A 19,944-nucleotide genomic window follows, 5' to 3' on the forward strand; every position below is an offset into this window, starting at 1 on the left:
ACGTAAAAGTTAGGCATCAGTGTTTAATTTTACAAATTTTTTTTAAAGGATAATAGAGGTCATGGGTTTTCTGTCAGTAGAAAACTCAAACTGTTTTTCCCTCTGCTCTCACACTACAACAGTCAACACAAAATACTTTTGTGACTAAATGTGTGTGGGTTTTTCCCTACACACCAAACACTGGCTGGGCTGGGTGTCTTCCAATTCAATTTTGACACTACCTGGGGATAGCCTCAGATCCCACAGATTGAGGATTCAGTCCCACCCACCTCCAACATAAGTCCAGGCTTCTGGAACTTCTGGCTGACCAGCTTCGAGTTGGGGCTCCTATGACTCCACTCTTTGGATTCAATTAATTTGCTAGAATGGCTTACAGAGTTCGGGGAAACTTACATTTACTTATTTATTATAAACGATATTAAAAAGGGTACAGATGAAGAGATGCATAGGGCAAGGTGTGGAGGAAGGGGCATGGAGCTTCCATGCCTAACCTGGGCGTGCCACGCTTCAGGAACCTCTGCGTGTTCAGCTGTCCAGAAGCTCTCTGAACCTTGTCCTCTTGGTTTTTTATGGGGCTTCATTTTATAGGCATGATTGATTATACCATTGGCCACTGGTGATCAACTTAACCTTCAGCCCCTTGCCCCCACCCTTGAGGTTGGAGGGTGGGGCTGAAAGTCTCAATCCTCTAATCCTGCCACCATCCTAAAGCTAGTTAGGGGCTGCCAGCCAACAGTCAATCATTAGCATACAAAAAGACATCACTTTGGAGTCTCCAAGGATTTTAGGAGCTGTATGCCAGAAACAAGGTTGAAGCCCAAATATATATTTTACAGTACCGCAGGTTTAAAAGGCTATTCATATGCCGCCCATGAGGGAATGAGTCTGCTGGTTATTGGTAGGATCCGTACCTAACTGAATTACATTCAGTCTTAAGTGGGTTCTTACCTTGCCACTAGACAGAATCAGAATTTGTCTGCATCTTCTGTCTTACCATCTCCTTTCTTTTAAATGACCTGCAAACATTTTAAAGTTGGATAAAAAAGGCTTTTTTAAATCTCACCTTCAGGCTCACAAGTTGGCCCACTAGCATCCCCTGCCCATCCTTAAGTCCTTTCTGAGTGAGTTGTGACTGGGAGTACGGGCCCTGAAGTGATGTGCATTGGTGAGACTTGTCACTCAAACTCTTTGAGCTAAGTGGTAGAGGGAGGAGAAATGCCAGGAAAATCAGTCTTAATTTTATCAGAGACAGTAGTTTTTCATGAAAGAGAATAATGATACAGTGGATATTGCTGTAGAAATTATACAGCTGGTTGTGTATAGCTTGCCATCTCATCTATTACAGTTTCCTGTTTTGCTTTTTGCCCATTGCTGGCTTTGCAGTCCAACATATTTAATAACAACCTCTTTATTTTTCATGTGTTTATGTTTGTGTGTTCAGGACTTCTATTTAGTTTATTCAAGCTTGAGGGAATATTTGATTAGTTTTAAATGTTTTTCTGTTAACTGTGAACAAAATTAACTTGATTATCATTTAAATGTTGGCACAAAAACTGTATAGCATTTATTCGCATTTATTTATAGCATATATTTGCTGAAGAGTTTTGTCAATTTGTGTGGGCTGAGATGTTCTGTATTCTAGAAAAGGCTCCTTTAAAAGGGGTGTGTCCTCACTGTGGAGTTCTCCTTTTTTGTTAAGCTGATATTAATCAATTCAGCAAGTATTTCATGCATTCCTGCTGTGCATCCAGCACTGGACTATGTTTTGGGTGGGATAGAGAAAACTGTAAGTCATTTTCTGCCCTGAAGAAGCAATCTAATTGGTAAGAGGAGATTGTGCATTTGAAGCTGTTTCACTTCAAAATCAAGGGATTGGGGAAAAAAGTCTGATGCATTTGGTAGAGCTTTTTGCCTCTGGCCCACTTCTACCTTAGTTTACTCTTTATTTATTAAGTTTTTTTGAGACAGAGTCTCACCCTGTCGCCCAGGCTGGAGTGCAGTGGCGTGATCTCGGCTCACTGCAACCTCCGCCTCCCAGGCTCTAGTGATTCTCCTGCCTCAGCCTCCTGAGTAGCTGGGATTACAGGTGCCCGCCACCATGCCCAGCTAGTTTTTGTATTTTAGTAGAGACGGGGTTTCACCATGTTGGCCAGGCTGGTCTCGAACCCCTGACTTTGGGACCCACCTGCCTCTCCCAAAGTGCTGGGATTACAGGTGTGAGCCACTGCACCCGGCCCCAGTTCATTCTTTCAGCAAGGTTTTGAGTGTCTGTATTTTTATTTATGCTTATGTTCATAGTATATCTCTTAGACAGCTTGATAAAGTTGGGGATAAGAAATTGTAAGTATAGGACCTGCACTGAGGATCTTCTAACTTTAAGGAACAATACAAACCTGCTTGTCTAGTCTAGCATCTGTTGTAATGCCTTTTACTACAATTACCTTATTAACTCTTTAGACTGAGTTCCTTGAGGGTATGGCCAGTGTCTTTATGATCTTTGTGTTAGCACAGTGCTTAGTGCAGTGGTTCTCCCTTGTCTACTCATCAAAATCATATGAACAGCTACCACCACAAAAATGCCTGAGCCCATCCTATTGAAGGGTTATGGTAAGGAAGCTTTTAAAAATATTGTTAATATCCAGCAATATTAAGAACGGTTGGGCTGGCACACAGTAGGTACTTGATGAGTGAATTTTTTCATTTTGCTGTTTTTAGAATTACATCAGGAAACATGGTATGTCGTGAGTTCATCCTAGTTATGAACCATGGCTTTTATATTCTGTAGCACCCAGCACTGTGTGATGCCAGTTGTGGGTGCTCAGACACACCAGTTAAGTTCTGAGGATTGACTGCTTTTGCTTCCCCTTTTTTTTCATTGAGGAGAACAGAGACAGAAAAGGTATATGTGTTTGACATCTCTCCCTTTTCCCTTTGTGGAAGAATCAGCAGTTCTGTGAATCCCGGAGTTGAGGCCTGAGGTGCTTAGATTGCAAAGAGAAAAGGAGCGGAAAAGTGGCAGAATAGAGCTGTGGCTTATCTGGCTATGTCAGAAAAATTTTTGGTTGTCACAAATTGGAGGGAGAGGCTGGAGGGTTGCAAATAGCTTCTAGTGGGTAGAGGCCAGGGATGCAGCCAAACATCCTGTAATGCTAAAGTTGAGGAACCCTGAAATACAGGATAAAAAAGGGGATTAGGAGACAAATGGGATAACTGAAGGAGTAGTGTCATGACCGTTTCTGCCACACCAGCACACAGTTTGTGTGCTTTATCTTTCCACTTTCCTTACCCCCTTACCACAAATCCTTCAGAGTGCAGAGTACTATTTTTGCCATTATCTGTAAGTAGCATTGTGACTTACAACTGTGTATTAGGTGTTGAAATTAATATCTTAGCATCTTATCTATGTTAAAATATACCTGAAAGATTCCTTTAAATTTTCTTTATCTCTACGTCTACTTGATTGGAAAACTGTTAACCTCAAGATAAAAAGAGGTAGCAATTTTTGTTTTGTTTATGTTTTCAATAAAGGATCTCAAAATAATCAGTGGGAATGTAAAGAAAATTAATTTCCTTTTTTTTTTTTTTTTTTTTTTTTTTTTTACTAGACAGGGTCTTGCTATGTTGCCTAGGCTGAAGGCTGGTGATCACAGCTAATTCTAACTTCGAACTCTTGGGCCCAAGTGATCCTCCTGCCTCAGCCTCCCAAGCAGCTGGGACTACAGACATGGACCACAGTGCTTGGCTTTTTTTTTTTTTTTTTTTTTTAAATGTTATGTTGCCCAGGCTGATCTCAAACTCCCAGCCTCAAGCAATCTTTCCACCTTGGCCTTCCAAAGTGCTGGGATTACAGGTGTGAGCCACTGCACCTGGGTCAAGGAAATGAATTTCTTAAAAGGAGTTTAATTTTAGTGTACTACAGATTCATCATGAGAAAAGGACTATTAAGATTTGAACACATACAAGAGCTAATGGTGCCAATTTTCTGATGTCTTGTTGAATGATAGCTTATAACATCTTATTCTAAGCTCTTTAAAGTGAATTTAATTTTGTCACTGCTGCCCTGATAAAACTCTTTTTTTTTTTCATGTTCTGGGTGAGTGGGAAGATATCAAGAAGGAAAGCAATAGCAAAAACAATAAATTAGAAAGGGACAGGAGATGGAGGGAATTTTTTAAAACTATAAGCAAATCCTTGCCTGTTACTCTGCCTTATGCTTCAAACCAAGGAGGGGACTACTGTGGAGAAGCAGTAGAGAGCTTACCTTGGCAGGTTCCTTAACTTTTTTTGTGCCTCGGTTTTGTCATCTATAAAATAGTACTTATTCTACAGGACTTGTGTAAGGATTAAGAGAGCTACTTAATTAAATTTAAAGTGCTCAAAACAGTGCGTGGTGATTTATTATGGTTGTGGTTGTGGTGATGAGGATGATATAAGGATGATTTTTGGTTGTTTTTGAATATAGTTGACCCTTGACCAATAGGGGCTCGAACCGCATGAGTCCACTTACACTCAGATTTTTTTCTCAACCAAAAATGGATAGCAAATACAGTATTTGCAGAAGGTGAAACCTGAATATGCAGAGGGCCAGCTTTTTGTTTATGCACGCGTTCCACAGGGCCCTCTGAGACCTGTATGCAAGGATTTTGGTATTGGGTGGTGGGGTCTGGGAACTAGTGCCCCAGGTATACCGAGGGATGACTATACTTCTGTTGAAATTTGATGGAGACCATGGATGCACTTTTATACAGTGTTTCCCATAAAACCACCTACCACTTTCTCCCTTTGAAGTTGGTGGTGATAGTGATAAAAGTTTCTTGAGTTTTAAAACTAGTATGTTTCAGGTGTTCTGTAAAAGTCTGTTTTTTTGCCTATACTCTGAATTCCAAGAGAAAGAGTGATTTATATGACATAAAATGTTTGTCTTTATGTTTCTATAATATACTAAAACACTATAGTTAACCGTCATCCATTTACAGATTTTCCACAGCAATTTTTGAATCTTAAATAGGCATTTCTCTAGAATTTACTATGTTCTCAGGGCATATTGTAGCTTTATTAATAGTGTAAGCAAAATATAAATGATTAAAAGCTTTGATGAATCATAATACATTGTAGAAGCAATAGTTAATTACTAGTAAGGCTGCTTTGGATTATCTGTTCCATTTTTCATACCCACTGAAACAGCTGGTTGATATTTGGACCATTTGGATTTCCACTGTAGGGTAAGTAACACAGAGCTCAGGATGCGTGGAAGATGTCATCGTAGCAAGGACTGCAGGTCGCTCGGTCTGCATGTATGTTTCTCCTTAGACGAAGAGCCTGAACAGGCAGTCCTGTGACTCTTACCATAGTCTACCATATGATATGGTTCTCCCATCTCTCCCATACACACTTCATAACCGTAAGCTTGATGGTGATGGGAACCGTGTTATACTCATTTTCTTTCTACTGCACCTTTATGTTGGTGATAAGGGATTAAAAATTTGTTCAGTTAAATACTGGATTAATGGAAACGAAAGCCTTCTTAGTAGCTGAGCATGTAAAGGAGGAGAACTTGGGTTCTGAAGTCTTCTGAGAATATTGTCTTGGGTTTTTCTATTGTAATTGGTAAATAAATTACTTTAGGGAAGTTAGCAGATAAGACTGTACTGAACAAGTGATCAGAGGTAGAAAGGACTAGATTCATGGGTACAGGTCTCACCTAATTCTATAGGTGATGCTTGCTTATATCTAAAGCATTATTTCTCTAAAACCAGTGAAAAACTTTGCATTTGCTTCTTTTAGCTCTTAGGTGTAGGGAGCTCTCACATTCTGGAAGAGGGGGTTGCTGCTATTTGTTCAGTTTCTCTTCCGAGGTGGCCAAGTGAATGTTTGCAATTCCAGTCCAGTTTTTGGCAGATTAAAAAAGTCTGTCGTTGATTGTCATATGAGAGTGAAATCTGGCCGATGTCAATGTTTGTTTCAGTGGTTAGATAAACTTTGATTTTTAGAAGTTATTCTTTCAAATAACAGATTTCTGTAATGGAAAAAGGACAGGACCAAATTGCTCATGAAGATATTTGAATAACATAGAACATTTTTATTTTAGTAAGAAATTCATGCATTGAAAAATTTGATGGATATTTGAATAGTTAATAGAAAGGGGAGTAAGGGTCTAAAATGGGAGGGAAACTTACTTTTTTGCTATAATATGCCATTTTGTGAAATGGAATTTTTTGATTATGTGCCTGAATCCTTAATAAAATAGTACATTCCATTCCTATCCATATCATATTAACCCAGAATAGGGTCATGTATTTTACCAGAATACATTTTTCTGAAAATCCTATGCCGATACACTTTCAATTATTTTTTTTCCTTTATAAGAAGATATGTCTTGCCACCTGTTGGTCATAATGCTGTCTCTTCTAGAGCCATGTAGAAATAACTCTCTTACCTACTGTCAGTTTTTATTTATTTTTATTATTGTGATTTTAAATTTGAAAACAGCAATTGGTTAAAAGTAAAAGTAGTTGGCTCTGCTGCACTCCCTTGTACCCAGCTCACTCCTAAAGGTAACTACTTGTTCAGTTTCTTTTATTTTTTTCTGGGCCTTTAAAAATGCACATGTATATACATAGACAGTTTTTGTTTCTATTTGTGTTTTTAAAAGGAGACCATACTATAGATACTTTTTACCACTTCTTACTGAACAGTTGTGGTATAGTTTTCTTTTCATGGTAGTATTGTACATGAAAGTCCATCTGTTTTTTCTTATTTTGTTAACAGTTACATCATAGTCGAATGTATCATAATTTATTTAATCATGCCATTATTGTTAGGCACCTGGGTTATTTAGAACACAAATATACTTGAACATAGATCTTTGTGTGTGTTCATCTGAGGGAGCTATTTCCCCTGAGGCTCTCTCAAGCCGTGGCTGGTTTCTCCCATAAGCCGTTTACCTCTTATTGCCACCTTCAGACCATTCTTCTACCATCCTCTATAAAAAACACCCAACTTCGACTATCATGTAAAATTATACCACTCATTACCGTAACTTCCTTGTTAGTCATTTTCTGCCCCACTGCCCGTGTCGTTCACTCTAATTCCTACAAGATTTAACTCCTAGTTGTTATTCCCTTTATACTATAGGTTGAGCGACCCTAATCCAAAAAAATTCAAAATGCTCCAAGATCCAAAACTTTTTGAGGACTGATATGGCACCACAAGTGGAGAATTCTGTACCTGACTTCATCTGACAGGTCACAGTCAAAACTTTTTTCTGCACAAAATTATTAAAATTATTTTATAAAATTGGCTAGGCATGCTGGTTCATGCCAGTAATCCCAACCCTTTGGGAGGCTGAAGTGGTGGATCACTTAGCCCAGAAGTTCAAGACCAGCTTGGGCAATGTGGCAAAACCCTGTCACTAACAAAAATCCAAAAATTAGCCGGGCGAGATGGCACTTGCCCGTAGTCCCAGCTATTCAGGAGGCTAAGGTGGGAGGATCACTTGAACCTGGGAGGTCTGGGCTGCAGTGAGCCATGCCACTGCACTCCAGCCTGGGCAACAGAGCAAGACCATGTCTCAAGAAAAAAAGAAAAATTTCAGCCTATGTGCATGAGGTGTAGATGAAACATACATGAATTTTATGTTTAGACTTGGGTCCCATCCCCAAGATACCTCATTGTGTATATTCAGAATATTCCAACATCCAAAAATATCTGGAATCTGAAACATCACCTGGTCCCAAGCATTTCAGATAAGGGATACTCAGCCTGTATTCCTGTACAGGAATTATGGACATTTAGTCCATAATTCTTGGACTACTACTCCTCCAGTGGCCTTGTCTTTGGTCCTATCTCAGATATTCAATCTCTGGGTAGAAAGATTCCATAAAAAAAGAAAAAAAAAATCTTGCTCAGTCTTACAGTCCCCGTAATACGGGATTTCATACTTCTAAAAATTAAACAATTCTCCAACCTTACAGTTAATTATTTTCTTTATATAAGCAGTAAAGTATTATTTGTTCATGTCTGTACTTTGAGAATATATCCAGAATCTGACGACTTCTGCCATGCTGGTTGAAATCTTTATCATCTTGTACCTTAACAATTGCCATAGCTTCCTAACTGGTCTCCTTACCCACCACTCCCTACTTCCATCCCTGTGTCTTTCAGTATGTTCTCAACCCAGCAAGCCACAGTAATTCTGTTAAACTCTAAGTTGGATGATGGCTCTCCTCTGCTCAGATCTCCCAGTGTTTCCATCTCCATTTGGGTCAAAAGCTCTGAAGTCTCTGTGGGTCCCGCACATACCTTCCCCTGTGACCTCTCTGGCCTCATCTCTCATTTCTCTTCCCTCACTTAACTCCATTCCAGCCTCAGTGAGGACTCCTTGCCATTTCTTGAACATCTCAGGATCATTCTTGCCAAATGGCTCAAATGGCTTTTGCAATTGCCCTTCTCTCTGCTTGGAATGCCCTTCCCCAGTTAATTCCTTTTCAGGGGGCTGTTCAGATATCACATTCACAACGAGGCTTTCCTTGACCACCAGAATGTAGGCCCCACCAAGGCACAGGAACAGACTTTGAAAAACTTTTTGTGTCTCTTTCAGTGCTGCATTTCTAGTGCTTAGAATAGGGCCTGGCATGTGATAGCTGTTTGTTGAGTGAATTGAATAACTAGTGGTTACTAGTTTTTCTCTTTTTGTATGAAGTTAGAACTTCATTAAACAGACAAAAACTAGACTGTAAACTTCATTTTTTTGGATATGCAAAATATTAAAATTAGCCTTATTTGTAAACCTGCTTTGTTAATCACTTTGTTTTTCAGCATGTTATAATTCTGAAGTAAGCCTTTCATATTTATGTTTAATCTGCATAACCCAGTGGATTGGGTGATGGTATCACAATTTTGTGGAAAAGCAAATTGAGGCTCAGAGTTGTTTTCTTCAAAGTACAGCTACTAAGTGGACAGCTGCAGTTCAAACCTATTCAAGCTAAGGACACTTGTTTTCTAATTTAGAAACCATCTTAAAATGACAAAAAAATAGGTAGAGGTTTTATTTGAAAGCATGGAGAATGTGCCCCAATTTCTCATTCTGGGTTTTGTCTGCCTTTTGTTTCCATTTTGAAAATATGTAAAATAAATGGTTAACTTTAAAATTCCTGACAATGACAGATCAACAAGTTTTATTTCTCTCACCTGTGGGGGAAGTGGCCTCCACCCAGTTTTACTGAATTAGGAGGGAAGTGATTTTTTCAAGTGATAAAAAGAAATAAAATTCCATGCTCTTCCCAGAGGAGGAGTTCAACAATTGGGAAAGTGGCGTGAGACCATATGTTGGTTTGTAAAAGGATATAACTTGTAAAGATGTTTCCTTTGATGCTTGTGATGAATATGGATGTGTTTCCCTTCTAGAGGGTCCTGATTAAATTACGCAATTAAGAGCTGAGCTGAAGGATCTAAATATAGGAAGAGAGTTCAGGCCGTCCTGCTTTGTGTCTGTCAGTTCACCCCTACAGATGTGCATGTTTGTTGTCATAAACAGCACCTGTGAGATCAGTGGAGCGAGAGAAATATGTTCCAAAACATGAAATACAGCAGGTTTTTTGTTTTGTTTTTTTTTTTTAAAGGGATAGTTTTTTCCTCCTGTAGTTGATTCCATTTTCATCTGTGAATTTGATATTTGGATTACTTTTTTTTTTTTTTTAAACTTGACTGAGGGACTTTAGTATTAGTCAGTACTGGTTTAAAATATAGATCTACTACTTACCAGAATGTGGTCTGGAGAAAGTTACTTTAACCTCTGAGCCTCAAGTTTATTAGTAAAATTGAGATAATGATTTCTACCTCAAAGGATTGGTGTGAGGAGTCAATGTAATAATGTTTGTAAAAACAACCAGTATAATGCTTGTATAAGTTGGTAACTCAAACAATTTCGTTTATTAGCTACTGATGAATCATTCATAACTAGTCACTTACAGAAATCTACCACATTTAGCATTCTTTGTAGTCTAAAATTGCTATTTTAGTAACTGACTCAAAGAGAATAGTTTTTTCTAAGAGACAACTACTGTAGACTTTTTCCTGGGGTAGTCAATAAAATTAAATCTTAAAATGTCTGTGGTCTTCAGTCTTTCCTGTGTTTGAGGAGTGAGCATTTGTAGGCCAGGAGTCTTTACAATGTTTGAGTTGACATGAATGTGAATGGACTTTATCAGGGTGAGCTTATGGGGAGCTGGATATCTTGAAAGGCTACCATGTCCTGAAGGACAGTGTGCCATTACAAGCATGAATTTGGGAATGGGGGTTCAATGGGATTAAGGAATGTTGTACAACTTTTAGAGGAAATGGCAAGAAGATATAGAAAAGCCAACTTTGTTGAAGTTGGGGACAATAAGAAAACTTAACTATGCAAGTAATCATCTAATCAGACAAAACAGATGTGACAGCTGCTATTTTATAGGGGATCTCTATGATTAAGAAGAATTAACCAGGTACTCTATTAGCAGCCTAGATTCGTCAGGATGGAAGGATTTGTGTATGCAGAACAAAACCAGAAAGAACTCTTTTTAAAGAATTTTCTGATACAATGAAGATACGTTAATAGCATACTTGGCACACCTAAAATACATAAACTACAGTTATATCCTTAGAGACTCTTGTCATTGTGACATCCATAAGTTCCTTGCTTCCTTTTCATCAAGGAGATGCTACTTTTGAAATTGTTTGGGTGAAATTTCACAGCTTCGGTGAACTTACAAGTGGTAAGTAGTAAGCTGGAATTCAGTCTACATGGTATTCCTTTTTTTTTTGATTCCTAAGATTTCTGCTCACTTAACACTGTTGAGGGACCACATTGCATCTCTTGCTAGCATGTCACTTGTTATACTGGAGAGACTGGAAGACTTGCTGTCAGTGTCTGCGCTTTAAAGGCAATAGTACCTGCATTATTGCATCACTATAAATAGGTTTTCACGAGCTGAACCTCTCTCCTACCTCCAACCCCCAATTTCTCCAGATTCAGAAAATAATCTCTGGCAAAAATAAATTTTCAATGGGAAAAATGTCAAACTAGCTATTCTGCATCGTCAGTCCCATGTTTGGAAGTAACCAGACCAAGGCTGAATAGTAAGAGGCTCAGTAAGATGGAACTTTACTTGTGGTGTTTGTGACAGTAGGACTCTCCTGCTGCTGTGAACTGAGAGCAGCAGAGTTCTGTGTTCTCTGTGGGTCTCCATGTGGCTTTCTTGTGTAGGAATTTTGTTTAAATACATTTTTTCCCCTAAGGACTAAAGCGAAATAGAGTTCATTATAGCCTTTTTAGCAATGAAGTTAAGCGCTGTACTTTATGAAGTATGTTAGCATCAGTAAAGAGCAAGGTTTTATCCATTTTCATTTTTCTTTGTGTTCTAGGGGTTTTTTTCTCCCTTATTTTGCTTAGTGGTGAGTTTTATTTAGCTAAATTTGACTCATTTGAGATTGAGACAAATGTTGAAAGTTGAGGGCTAACTGCTGTTTTAAAACAGGAAAAAGGAGTGCAGGCACTTCACCTGTTTCCTCCTCCAATACAAATACAGCAGGTCCTCAAACAACCTCATTTCGTTCAATGCCATTTCCTTATAATGTTGATGAGAAAAAACATTCCCAGCCTAGGCCACTGTCTGTGTGGAGTTTGCACATTCTCCCCACATCTGCTTGGGTTTTCTCTGGCTACTCTAGTTTCCTCCCATATCCCAAAGGTGTGCACGTTAGGTGAATTAGTATGTCTACATTGTTCCCATTGCAGTGAATGTAGGTGTGTGTGTGAGTGCGCCCTGCCGTGAAATGGTGTCCTGTCCAGGGATGGTTCCCACCTTGTACCCTAAGCTGCTGGGATCGGCTCGGGCCACTGCAACCCTGAATTGGAGTAATTGGGTAAATAATTATTTTGTTTCTGTTCATCTTTCTTAAATGTATATATGGCTCACATTTATTTCAGTGTTAATTTTAGAAGTCTTTTGGGTCTTAGAAGTTTGGTGATTTTGTGACCAGAAATGTCCTGAAGGAACTTTACTCTTGTTTATATAAATTAGCTGATGCTAAAATTAATTTTGTTTTACATCATTTCACTTAAAGCGACAGTTTCCAGGAACCAGTAAGGACTTACTGTATCTGAAAACCTGGTTAGCTCCTAATTGGAGTAACCGGGTTAAAGAAGCATTTGAACATATTATTTGTTGAACCAGATCAAAGAACATTGCTACTTTAGGGTATTTTCTGGAACTGAAATAACCAGATCCATTTCTGTTTTTATATTCATTGTAATGGCACTGGACTTGTATAGCAAATTTTAACTTGTTTTTTGCCTGTCTGCCTTAACCTTAAGGGTAGATATTTATCATTTTCCTTAAGGAGCTGTACAATAATCTTTCATGCTTTTTGTTAGGAACCATTTACAGTTCCTACTGTCTACTACTTATCGTTGCGTTCTACTTGTTCTAGAGTTCTGTCTCCACCTGTCTTCATTTTTAGGGGTACTGTTTTTTAGGGGTACTATTTCTCTATTTGGAAATGTGAGCGGATGGCAGTTTCTGCCTCAGCCCTCTTGCTGGGCCATTGTCTCATGTGGGTTGTCTGCTGTTCCACATTTAAGTAATAGTTATTTCAGCTTTATCAAAAGTTTGTAAGTTCCCAGTTCTTCTGGACTTCTGATTAATTCAGCCTGATTTTATTTAGGGTGAATGATTATGATTATGATCCCCTTTCCATTTTGTGAATTTTTCATCTTTTACCAATAAATCTCATTGCAATTCTTTGCTTACAAGATGGCTTGAAAGATGCAAGCAATGGTGGATTGCTCTTTATTGTTTTAAAATATTTATTGGCCTTAAATTGCTGAAATAATATGGTTTTTGCAACCTTTGTGTTTTTATGCATTTTTAACCCTACATCTTTAGTGTATATAATCTTCTGTGAGTCTGTGGTTTCTATAAGTGTCAGGAATTTTTCAGGTGTCTTTATTATCCTTTGGAATCATGATCTACTTGGACAATCCCATCTTTGTTCGGACTATACAGTTGAGTACCTAAGTGAAATGGAGCAGGTTAGAAAAAAGTAGTTTGTTTTAGAGTAATGAGAATTACATTACAGGTCCCCTGGCATGTTCCCCTTTGACCTTTTTTGATGTTTTAATTTAAGCATCTCAAACAAGGCAAGAGTTGATTTCACCAGGCCTTGAATCCTATCCAAAATTGGATGTTAGGATAGATGACACATACATTTCTGTAATACTAATTAATATTGCCAGTTAATATTGATCACTTGCTACAACATGTCTCTGAGATATCTTGCATCTCCATGGCATCTAATGAGGTGTATTGTGAAATAGTTTCATATATTAAAAATACTGGAAAATAATATAAAAAATTAGCCAGGCATGGTGGTGGGTGCCTGTGGTCCTAGCTGCTCCGGAGGCTGAGGCAGGAGAATGGTGTGAACCCAGGAGGTGGAGGTTGCAGTGAGCCGAGATTGCGCCACTGCACTCCAGCCTGGGCGACAGAGCAAGACTCCGTCTCAAAAAAAAAAAAAAAAAAAAAATGCTGAAGTACAAAATTCGTACAGTTTGCTTATGATCACTCTGAAGCCCACCATAGGTCTACTCTGGGAGCTCAAGTCTTACTTTTTCTGTGTATTCACAAGACCAGTCTATCTGTTCAAGAAGATATCTGGCGATGTAAGTCTGGAAATACACACATAGGTGGTTTTGTTACTTGGAAATACTTGTTTCCAAAAAGAAAAAAAAGGTCAATTTTTTTTTTTGAGGCAGAGTCTCAATCTGTCACCCAGGCTGGAGTTCAATGGCACAATCTTGGCTTACTGCAACCTCCACCTCCCTGTTCAAGTGATTCTCTTTCCTCAGCCTCCCAAGTAGCTGGATCTAAAGGTGTACACCACCATGCCCGGCTTATTTTTGTATTTTTAGTAGATACAGGGTTTCACCATGTTGGCCAGGCTGATCTTGAACTCTTGACCGGTGATCCCCCCTCCTCGGTCTCCCAAAGTGCTGGGATTACAGGTGTGAGCCACCACGCCCGGCCGATCAAACAGAATTTTTATAAAGTTGTCTTAAAAAAAAAAAAAAGAAAAGTATCCAGCTGTTAAACATTTTCAAAGTGAAGTTAATCAATACCCTGTACTTTTAGTTCCTTAATTCTTTTGATCTTTGTGCCATGATTTTTTACTATTAGTTAAGAAAGAGTAATGAACCAAAGAACAAGAAGTAGGGGGAGAAAAGAGTTGCCTGCTTTATTTGACAATAGACCATTTATCTTCTGTTACTTGCCTTTCTTAAAGTACTGAGAGTTTTTGGATTATTTTCCCCCAGTCACTTTTTGTAGCCTGTATTTTTTGTTCATTTTATTGAATAATACAATTATTCCCTCAATATTTAATGGGAGCATTTATTTAGTCTGTTGAATTCCATACTGGTGCAAGAATTATAAAACAGCCTCTAGTCTGAAGCTGATACAGAGAGTGGTTGGACATTATTTGTCTCCTCATCTTTTTATTAAAGGTACTTGGGTTGTAACATTTGGTGGTTACTCCTTCCTTTAAAAAACAGTTATATCTTCATATACAAATTAGAGTAATTAAAAAAAACTTTCTGTGGGAATTTGGGATCTGTAACATATTAAATGGAAGAGAGTGTATTTTGTTGATAATCACAGGAGTTGGATAATTTACTTGTTGCTTTACTAGATGAGGCCAAGGTGAAGAAAATGCCCATTTGTTCTGCAATTGGCTGATTAGGCTTCCTTTAAATATAAAGCAAGTTACGTAGCAGTTAAGAGTATTTTAACATTTTTTTCTTTTAATATTAAGGAATAACACGTAAGTTGGAAAATTAAATAGCCATGTCGAGTAGTATAAGAGTATTTTTCTAATTTCACTTCTGGCAGTTCTGATAGAAATCCTTCCCATGGGTGAGACTCCTTAGGAAAACGTTCTGAATTTAGAACACTGCTTTAAACTACATTATGTTTTTTTTTTACTTCTCAAACCAGATCACACTATAAATCCAACCTGATTTCTAAGTAGAGTATAGATGTGGCTTGAGATAATGAATTTATTTTTGTGGGGTTTTTTTTTGTAATTAGCAAATATTTGTATCGAAAGCCTTTTTAAAAAAAATCGAAAGTTACATTTTTTCATTAAAGAATGAAAAGTTTAGAAAAGGAGGAGAGAGACACATTACTAATCTTCCAAACCCAGTCATGGTTAATATTTTCATATATTTACATAGTTGTTAATGGTACATATAACCAACCATTTTATGTTCTGCTTACAGTTTTCCCCAAATTATTATGTAGTCTTTATGAACATAATTTTTAAGGTCTGTATAATATTCCATTGAGTAGATGTATGCAGTTTACTTAGCTATTTTTCAATTATTAGATGTTTCTCTTTTTTTCACTATTATAAATAATGCTCTGATGAAAATCTTTGTGCAAAAACTATTTCCCTTTCCAGTTCAGAATATTTCCTTAGAGTAAATTTCTGAAGATAAAGTTGCTGGAATAAAGATCTCAATATTTTTAAGGCTGCTGGGTTCTTTTTTTTTTTTTTTTACTAGATGAATACTTTTTTGTCAGTGTGAAATGTTTATATTTGGACAAGAGGGAAGGAAATCCCTGTTTGCTGACTCATGTTTTTATTTTGCACTTTAAACTGATAAGGCCACTTAGCCTTTGACATAAACTAAGGCAGGAAGTACAAAAAGGGGCAGAAAAAAAGTAGTTGTCTTGCCAAGGCCATAGTATCATGGACTCATTTGAGTTCCTCATATGAGGTAGGCTACCTGTTTGACTTGTATATTAATATTAAAAAATGCTTAGCTCAGGTAAAAATTAGTCATCAGCCTGCATTTTGTTTTGTCTGTGCATGTTTATATGCAAAGTGCTGTGATCCTTTCACTTTAATTTTTGTGAGTGGCCTCAAGACATTTACCACCTAACTGGCTTCTATAATGTTTGGATGCCCTTGGTTTAGAATTTTATTTTATTTTATTTTATTTTATTTTATTTTATTTTATTTTATTTTATTTTATTTTATTTTTTGCTCCCAGTATGAAGAAATCTTTCTGTATTGAAGATATTACCTTAGTTGTCTTTCTAAAATGTAGATCTAATCATGTTAATTCTCAGATTTAAAACCTTCCACTTGTCCATATGATAAGATTCTTCAGTCTTGCCCCTTCCTTCATATCAGCCTTGTATCATCTCCAGCTGGATTAAACCCCAGCATTTCTATCATGTGTTTGTTGGAACAAGCCATTTGGAAAAGTGGTTTAAAAATTCTGGCTCTAGAGCCAGGCAAAATGGGTTCAGATCCAGGTTCTGCCACTTATAGCTGTCTACATAACTTTGGACAAGATGCTTAACTATTCTATATTTTATTTTCCTTACATGTAAAATAAAGAAAATGATAGTATTTACTTCACAGTAAATACTAAGGTATTGTTGCCAAGATTAAACTGGTTAATAGATAAACAGCAGTGAACAGTGTTTGTCAAGTAATGAACACACAGAATGTTTGCTCTATTGTTTTGCAAAATTCTACTTATCCTTTAAGTCTGTTTTCTCTTGGAAAAAAATGTTCTGAAATCTCTAGAATTGTTCTTTCCTTTTCTGTTTTTATATATTATTGTTTGTCTTAGTTTGTAGGCCGCTATAACAAAATACCATATAGACTAAGTGGCTTATAAACAACAGAAATTTACTTCTCAAAGTTATAGTAACTGGGAAATCCAAGATCAAGGTACCTGGATGGCCTCTTCTCACTGTAACCTCATATGGTGGAAGGGAGGAGAGATGTCTCTGGGATCTCTTTTATAAGGGCACTAATTCCATTTATGGGAGCTCCATCCTCATGACCTAATCACCTCCCAAAGGGCTCACCTTCTAATTCTATCACCTTTGGGGTTAGGATTTCAACATGTGAATTTAGGGAGGGGATACAAATATTCAGACCAGAGTGTTGTTGATACTTGTTTTATAGCCTTTATCAATGATATTAGAGTTAGTTAATAGTAGGTAAATGCACAGCACATGGGCCTCCTCTTCGGTTATTCTTGTGCCCGTGGGCAATGGTATAATCGTAGTATTTCTTCTGACTGAGTCCCTGGAAGGTCACCTAATAACACATCTCAGCAAAGTCCTTTAGAATTAGCATGCAGGTTAGCAATTTGCTTTATGGGAGTTAGTTGTTTACACGCTGGCTTTCCCAGTGGATTGTGAGCTCCTCCAGTATGTTAGACATGTTTGCCTCTGTGTCTCCTGTGTCTAGCACTGTGCTAGGCATACTTAGCAGGTGCTTAATACAACTTTGTTGAATGAATGTCGATTTGAATAGTTAAAAATCTGAAATGGTGGTTCTTATATACTACATTACCCAACACTCTTGCCTTAAATAAGTACGCCCAAGTGATTTTGGGGGTATTTGTTTAAATGTATTTCTTACATATTTTAAAATAGCCCCAAGTTATTTTGATACAAACTTAGCCATTCTGTTTAAAAATTATTGCTTAAAATGTTGAAAAGCTGTTTTTGAAGAAGAGATGGACATATAGAATATGAAGAAATACACTCCCTCTATAAATTGTTCCTAGAAGCCTAGAAAAAAGTTCTTGTTCTTTTGCAAAACTAACCTTTTAGTAAAAGGGAATTATTATATCAATAGGTACACTCTGACCAAGTGTGACTTTTGATAATAGCATAGTTTTGTTTTCTCTTTCCTTTAATGTTAAATGAAAATAATACCAACTTCAAAAAAACTAGTAAATTTGGATGAACTCTTTAAAAAGGAAAACAGCGGACGCCCTGTAGCCTCCCAAATAGAGTTGACGCTCCATATTTGGCTTTCTAAGTTCTTCAGGGAGCTAAATTATTCATCAGGCATTTAGTGAGAATCAGCTATGTGCCAGCTACTATGCCAAGTTCCAAAGGTAAGAAAATAATAAGTTGGAGTCCTACATCGTTTCCTGTAGTGAAGATGACAGATGTGTAGATTATCACAATGTAGCTATAGACATGCACAGTTTGCCGTGACAGCAATTTATAATAATTATATTTTTTAATTTCTGAGGCTCACTAATGATTTCTGCATTCTAATCCATTTGTTGGTAATTTGTGCCTTCTCTTTTTTATTTATCAGTTTTGCTAGGGATTTATCCAATTTTATTAGTATTTTCAAAGAATCAACTTTGATTTTATAGGTTTTCTTTAGTATGCTTTAAATTTCTGCTTTCATTTTCTTCTACTTTCTTTGGGTTTATTTTTCCTTCTAAAAAATCTTTGGTGGGTATTAGAGTGTTAGTTTTCAGCTTTTTTCCTTTTCTAATACATGCATTGAAGACTATAAATTTCCCTCTGTGCTTTGAGCCACATCCTGCATTTTTGATGTGATATTTTTACAATTATTCGTTAGAAATATTTTCTATTTCCGCTATAATTTCTTCTTTGACCCTTGGGTTATTTTAAAGTTTGGTTCTTTTCAATAACAGTGTTTTTATTGATTTCTTAGTTATACTAAAATCAAAGAATATATTCTATATGATTTTAGTATTTTGATACAGATTGAGATTTGCTTTGTTGTTCATTATATGGTCAATTTCAGTAAGTATTCCTTGTGTATTTGAAAGTGTTATGAATTGTACAGTTGTTGAGTGCTGTGATAATATGTATATGAATTGGATCAAGTTTTTAAACACTTTTTTTCTGTATCTATTGATTTTTGTTTATCATTTACTATGTTAATCTCCCACTAGGATTGTGGGTTTGCCTGTCATTGTAATTGTTAGTCTTTTGCTTTATGAATTTGAGGCTGTTGTTATTTACATAAAATTTGGAATTTAAAAACTACATGGTGGCTCAACTCGTCACTATAAAATGTCCTTTTTTTCTTTTTTTTCTTTAAAAATCTCTGGTGATACCTCTTATTTTTAAAGTCTATTTTATCCGAATGGGTAGCTATGCCAATTTTTGGTGTAGAATATGCATAGTATATATTTTTCCACTCTTTTGCTTTCAATATTGTGTTCTTATATTTAATGTGTGTCTCTTTTAAGTACAATATAGTTAGTGTTCCCCACAACTCTTAGTTGTCATATTTTAGTCATTTATATTTAAGTAATTGCTTATGCTTTGGGATTATATCTAAATCTTACTATTTTGTTTGTCTCATCTGTTGTCTCCTTTTCATATGTTTTGCATTAATCATTTTTAAAATTTTTATTTGATTTTTAGAGACAGGTCTCACTCTGTCACTCAGGTTGGAATGCAGTGGCACGATCATAACGCCTATCATAACTCCTAGGCTCAAGCAGTCCTCCTGCCTCTGCCCCCTGAGTGGCTGAGACTACAGACATATGCCACCTTGCTGGACTACATTTTTACTTCTTGTAGAGATAGGGTCTTCCTGTGCTGCCCAGGCTACTCTGGAACTCAAGCTATCCTCCTACCTTGGCCTCCCAGAGTGCTGGGATTACAGGCATGATCCACCACACTGGGCCAATCATATATATTTTTTTAATTGCATATTTTTAACCCATCTATTAGCTTGTTATAATTTGTAACTTACTCTCTCAGTTGTTGCTTTATTATGACATGAATTCATAACTTATTATACTAATAGTAAATTATACTTTACCATGGCCTGGATAACACAAGGACCTTAGAATGCTAACTTCATATATGTCTTTTTGATGTTGCCATACATTTTAATTGTACATATATTTTAAACATCACAAGACATTCCTATTGTTGTTTTGTGAAGTCAGTATTCATTTAAACTTACCCTTATTTCACCTTCAGGAGCTCTTCCTCATTTCCTGCAGTTCTTTGCTTATTTCTAGAGTCTTTTTCCTTCTGCCTGAAGAATTCCTGTTAGTATTTCTTTTAGTGACAATCTGCTGTAAAC

General features: G+C 36.9%; 1 protein-coding gene across 13 annotated transcripts in view; it reads left to right on the forward strand.

Moving 5' to 3' along the window:
* Nucleotides 1-19,944, forward strand: part of SMAD1 (SMAD family member 1) — a 78,056-nt gene that overhangs the window by 11,299 nt on the left and 46,813 nt on the right. Inside the window, exons 1-2 of one of the 13 annotated variants that reach the window (XM_063638231.1) lie at nt 9,625-10,754; nt 11,777-11,904. The exons of 10 other annotated variants lie outside the window; for them this stretch is intronic. The gene's annotated coding sequence lies outside the window, so the exon portion shown is untranslated. Of the gene's footprint in view, nt 1-9,624; nt 10,755-11,776; nt 11,905-17,809; nt 17,972-19,944 lie in introns of those variants that run through there. 2 more of the 13 variants (XM_063638232.1, XM_055276033.2) reach the window with 2 other exon arrangements.

Source organism: Symphalangus syndactylus, chromosome 4, assembly GCF_028878055.3.
Source record: "Symphalangus syndactylus isolate Jambi chromosome 4, NHGRI_mSymSyn1-v2.1_pri, whole genome shotgun sequence".
NCBI classification, from domain to species: Eukaryota; Metazoa; Chordata; class Mammalia; order Primates; family Hylobatidae; genus Symphalangus; species Symphalangus syndactylus.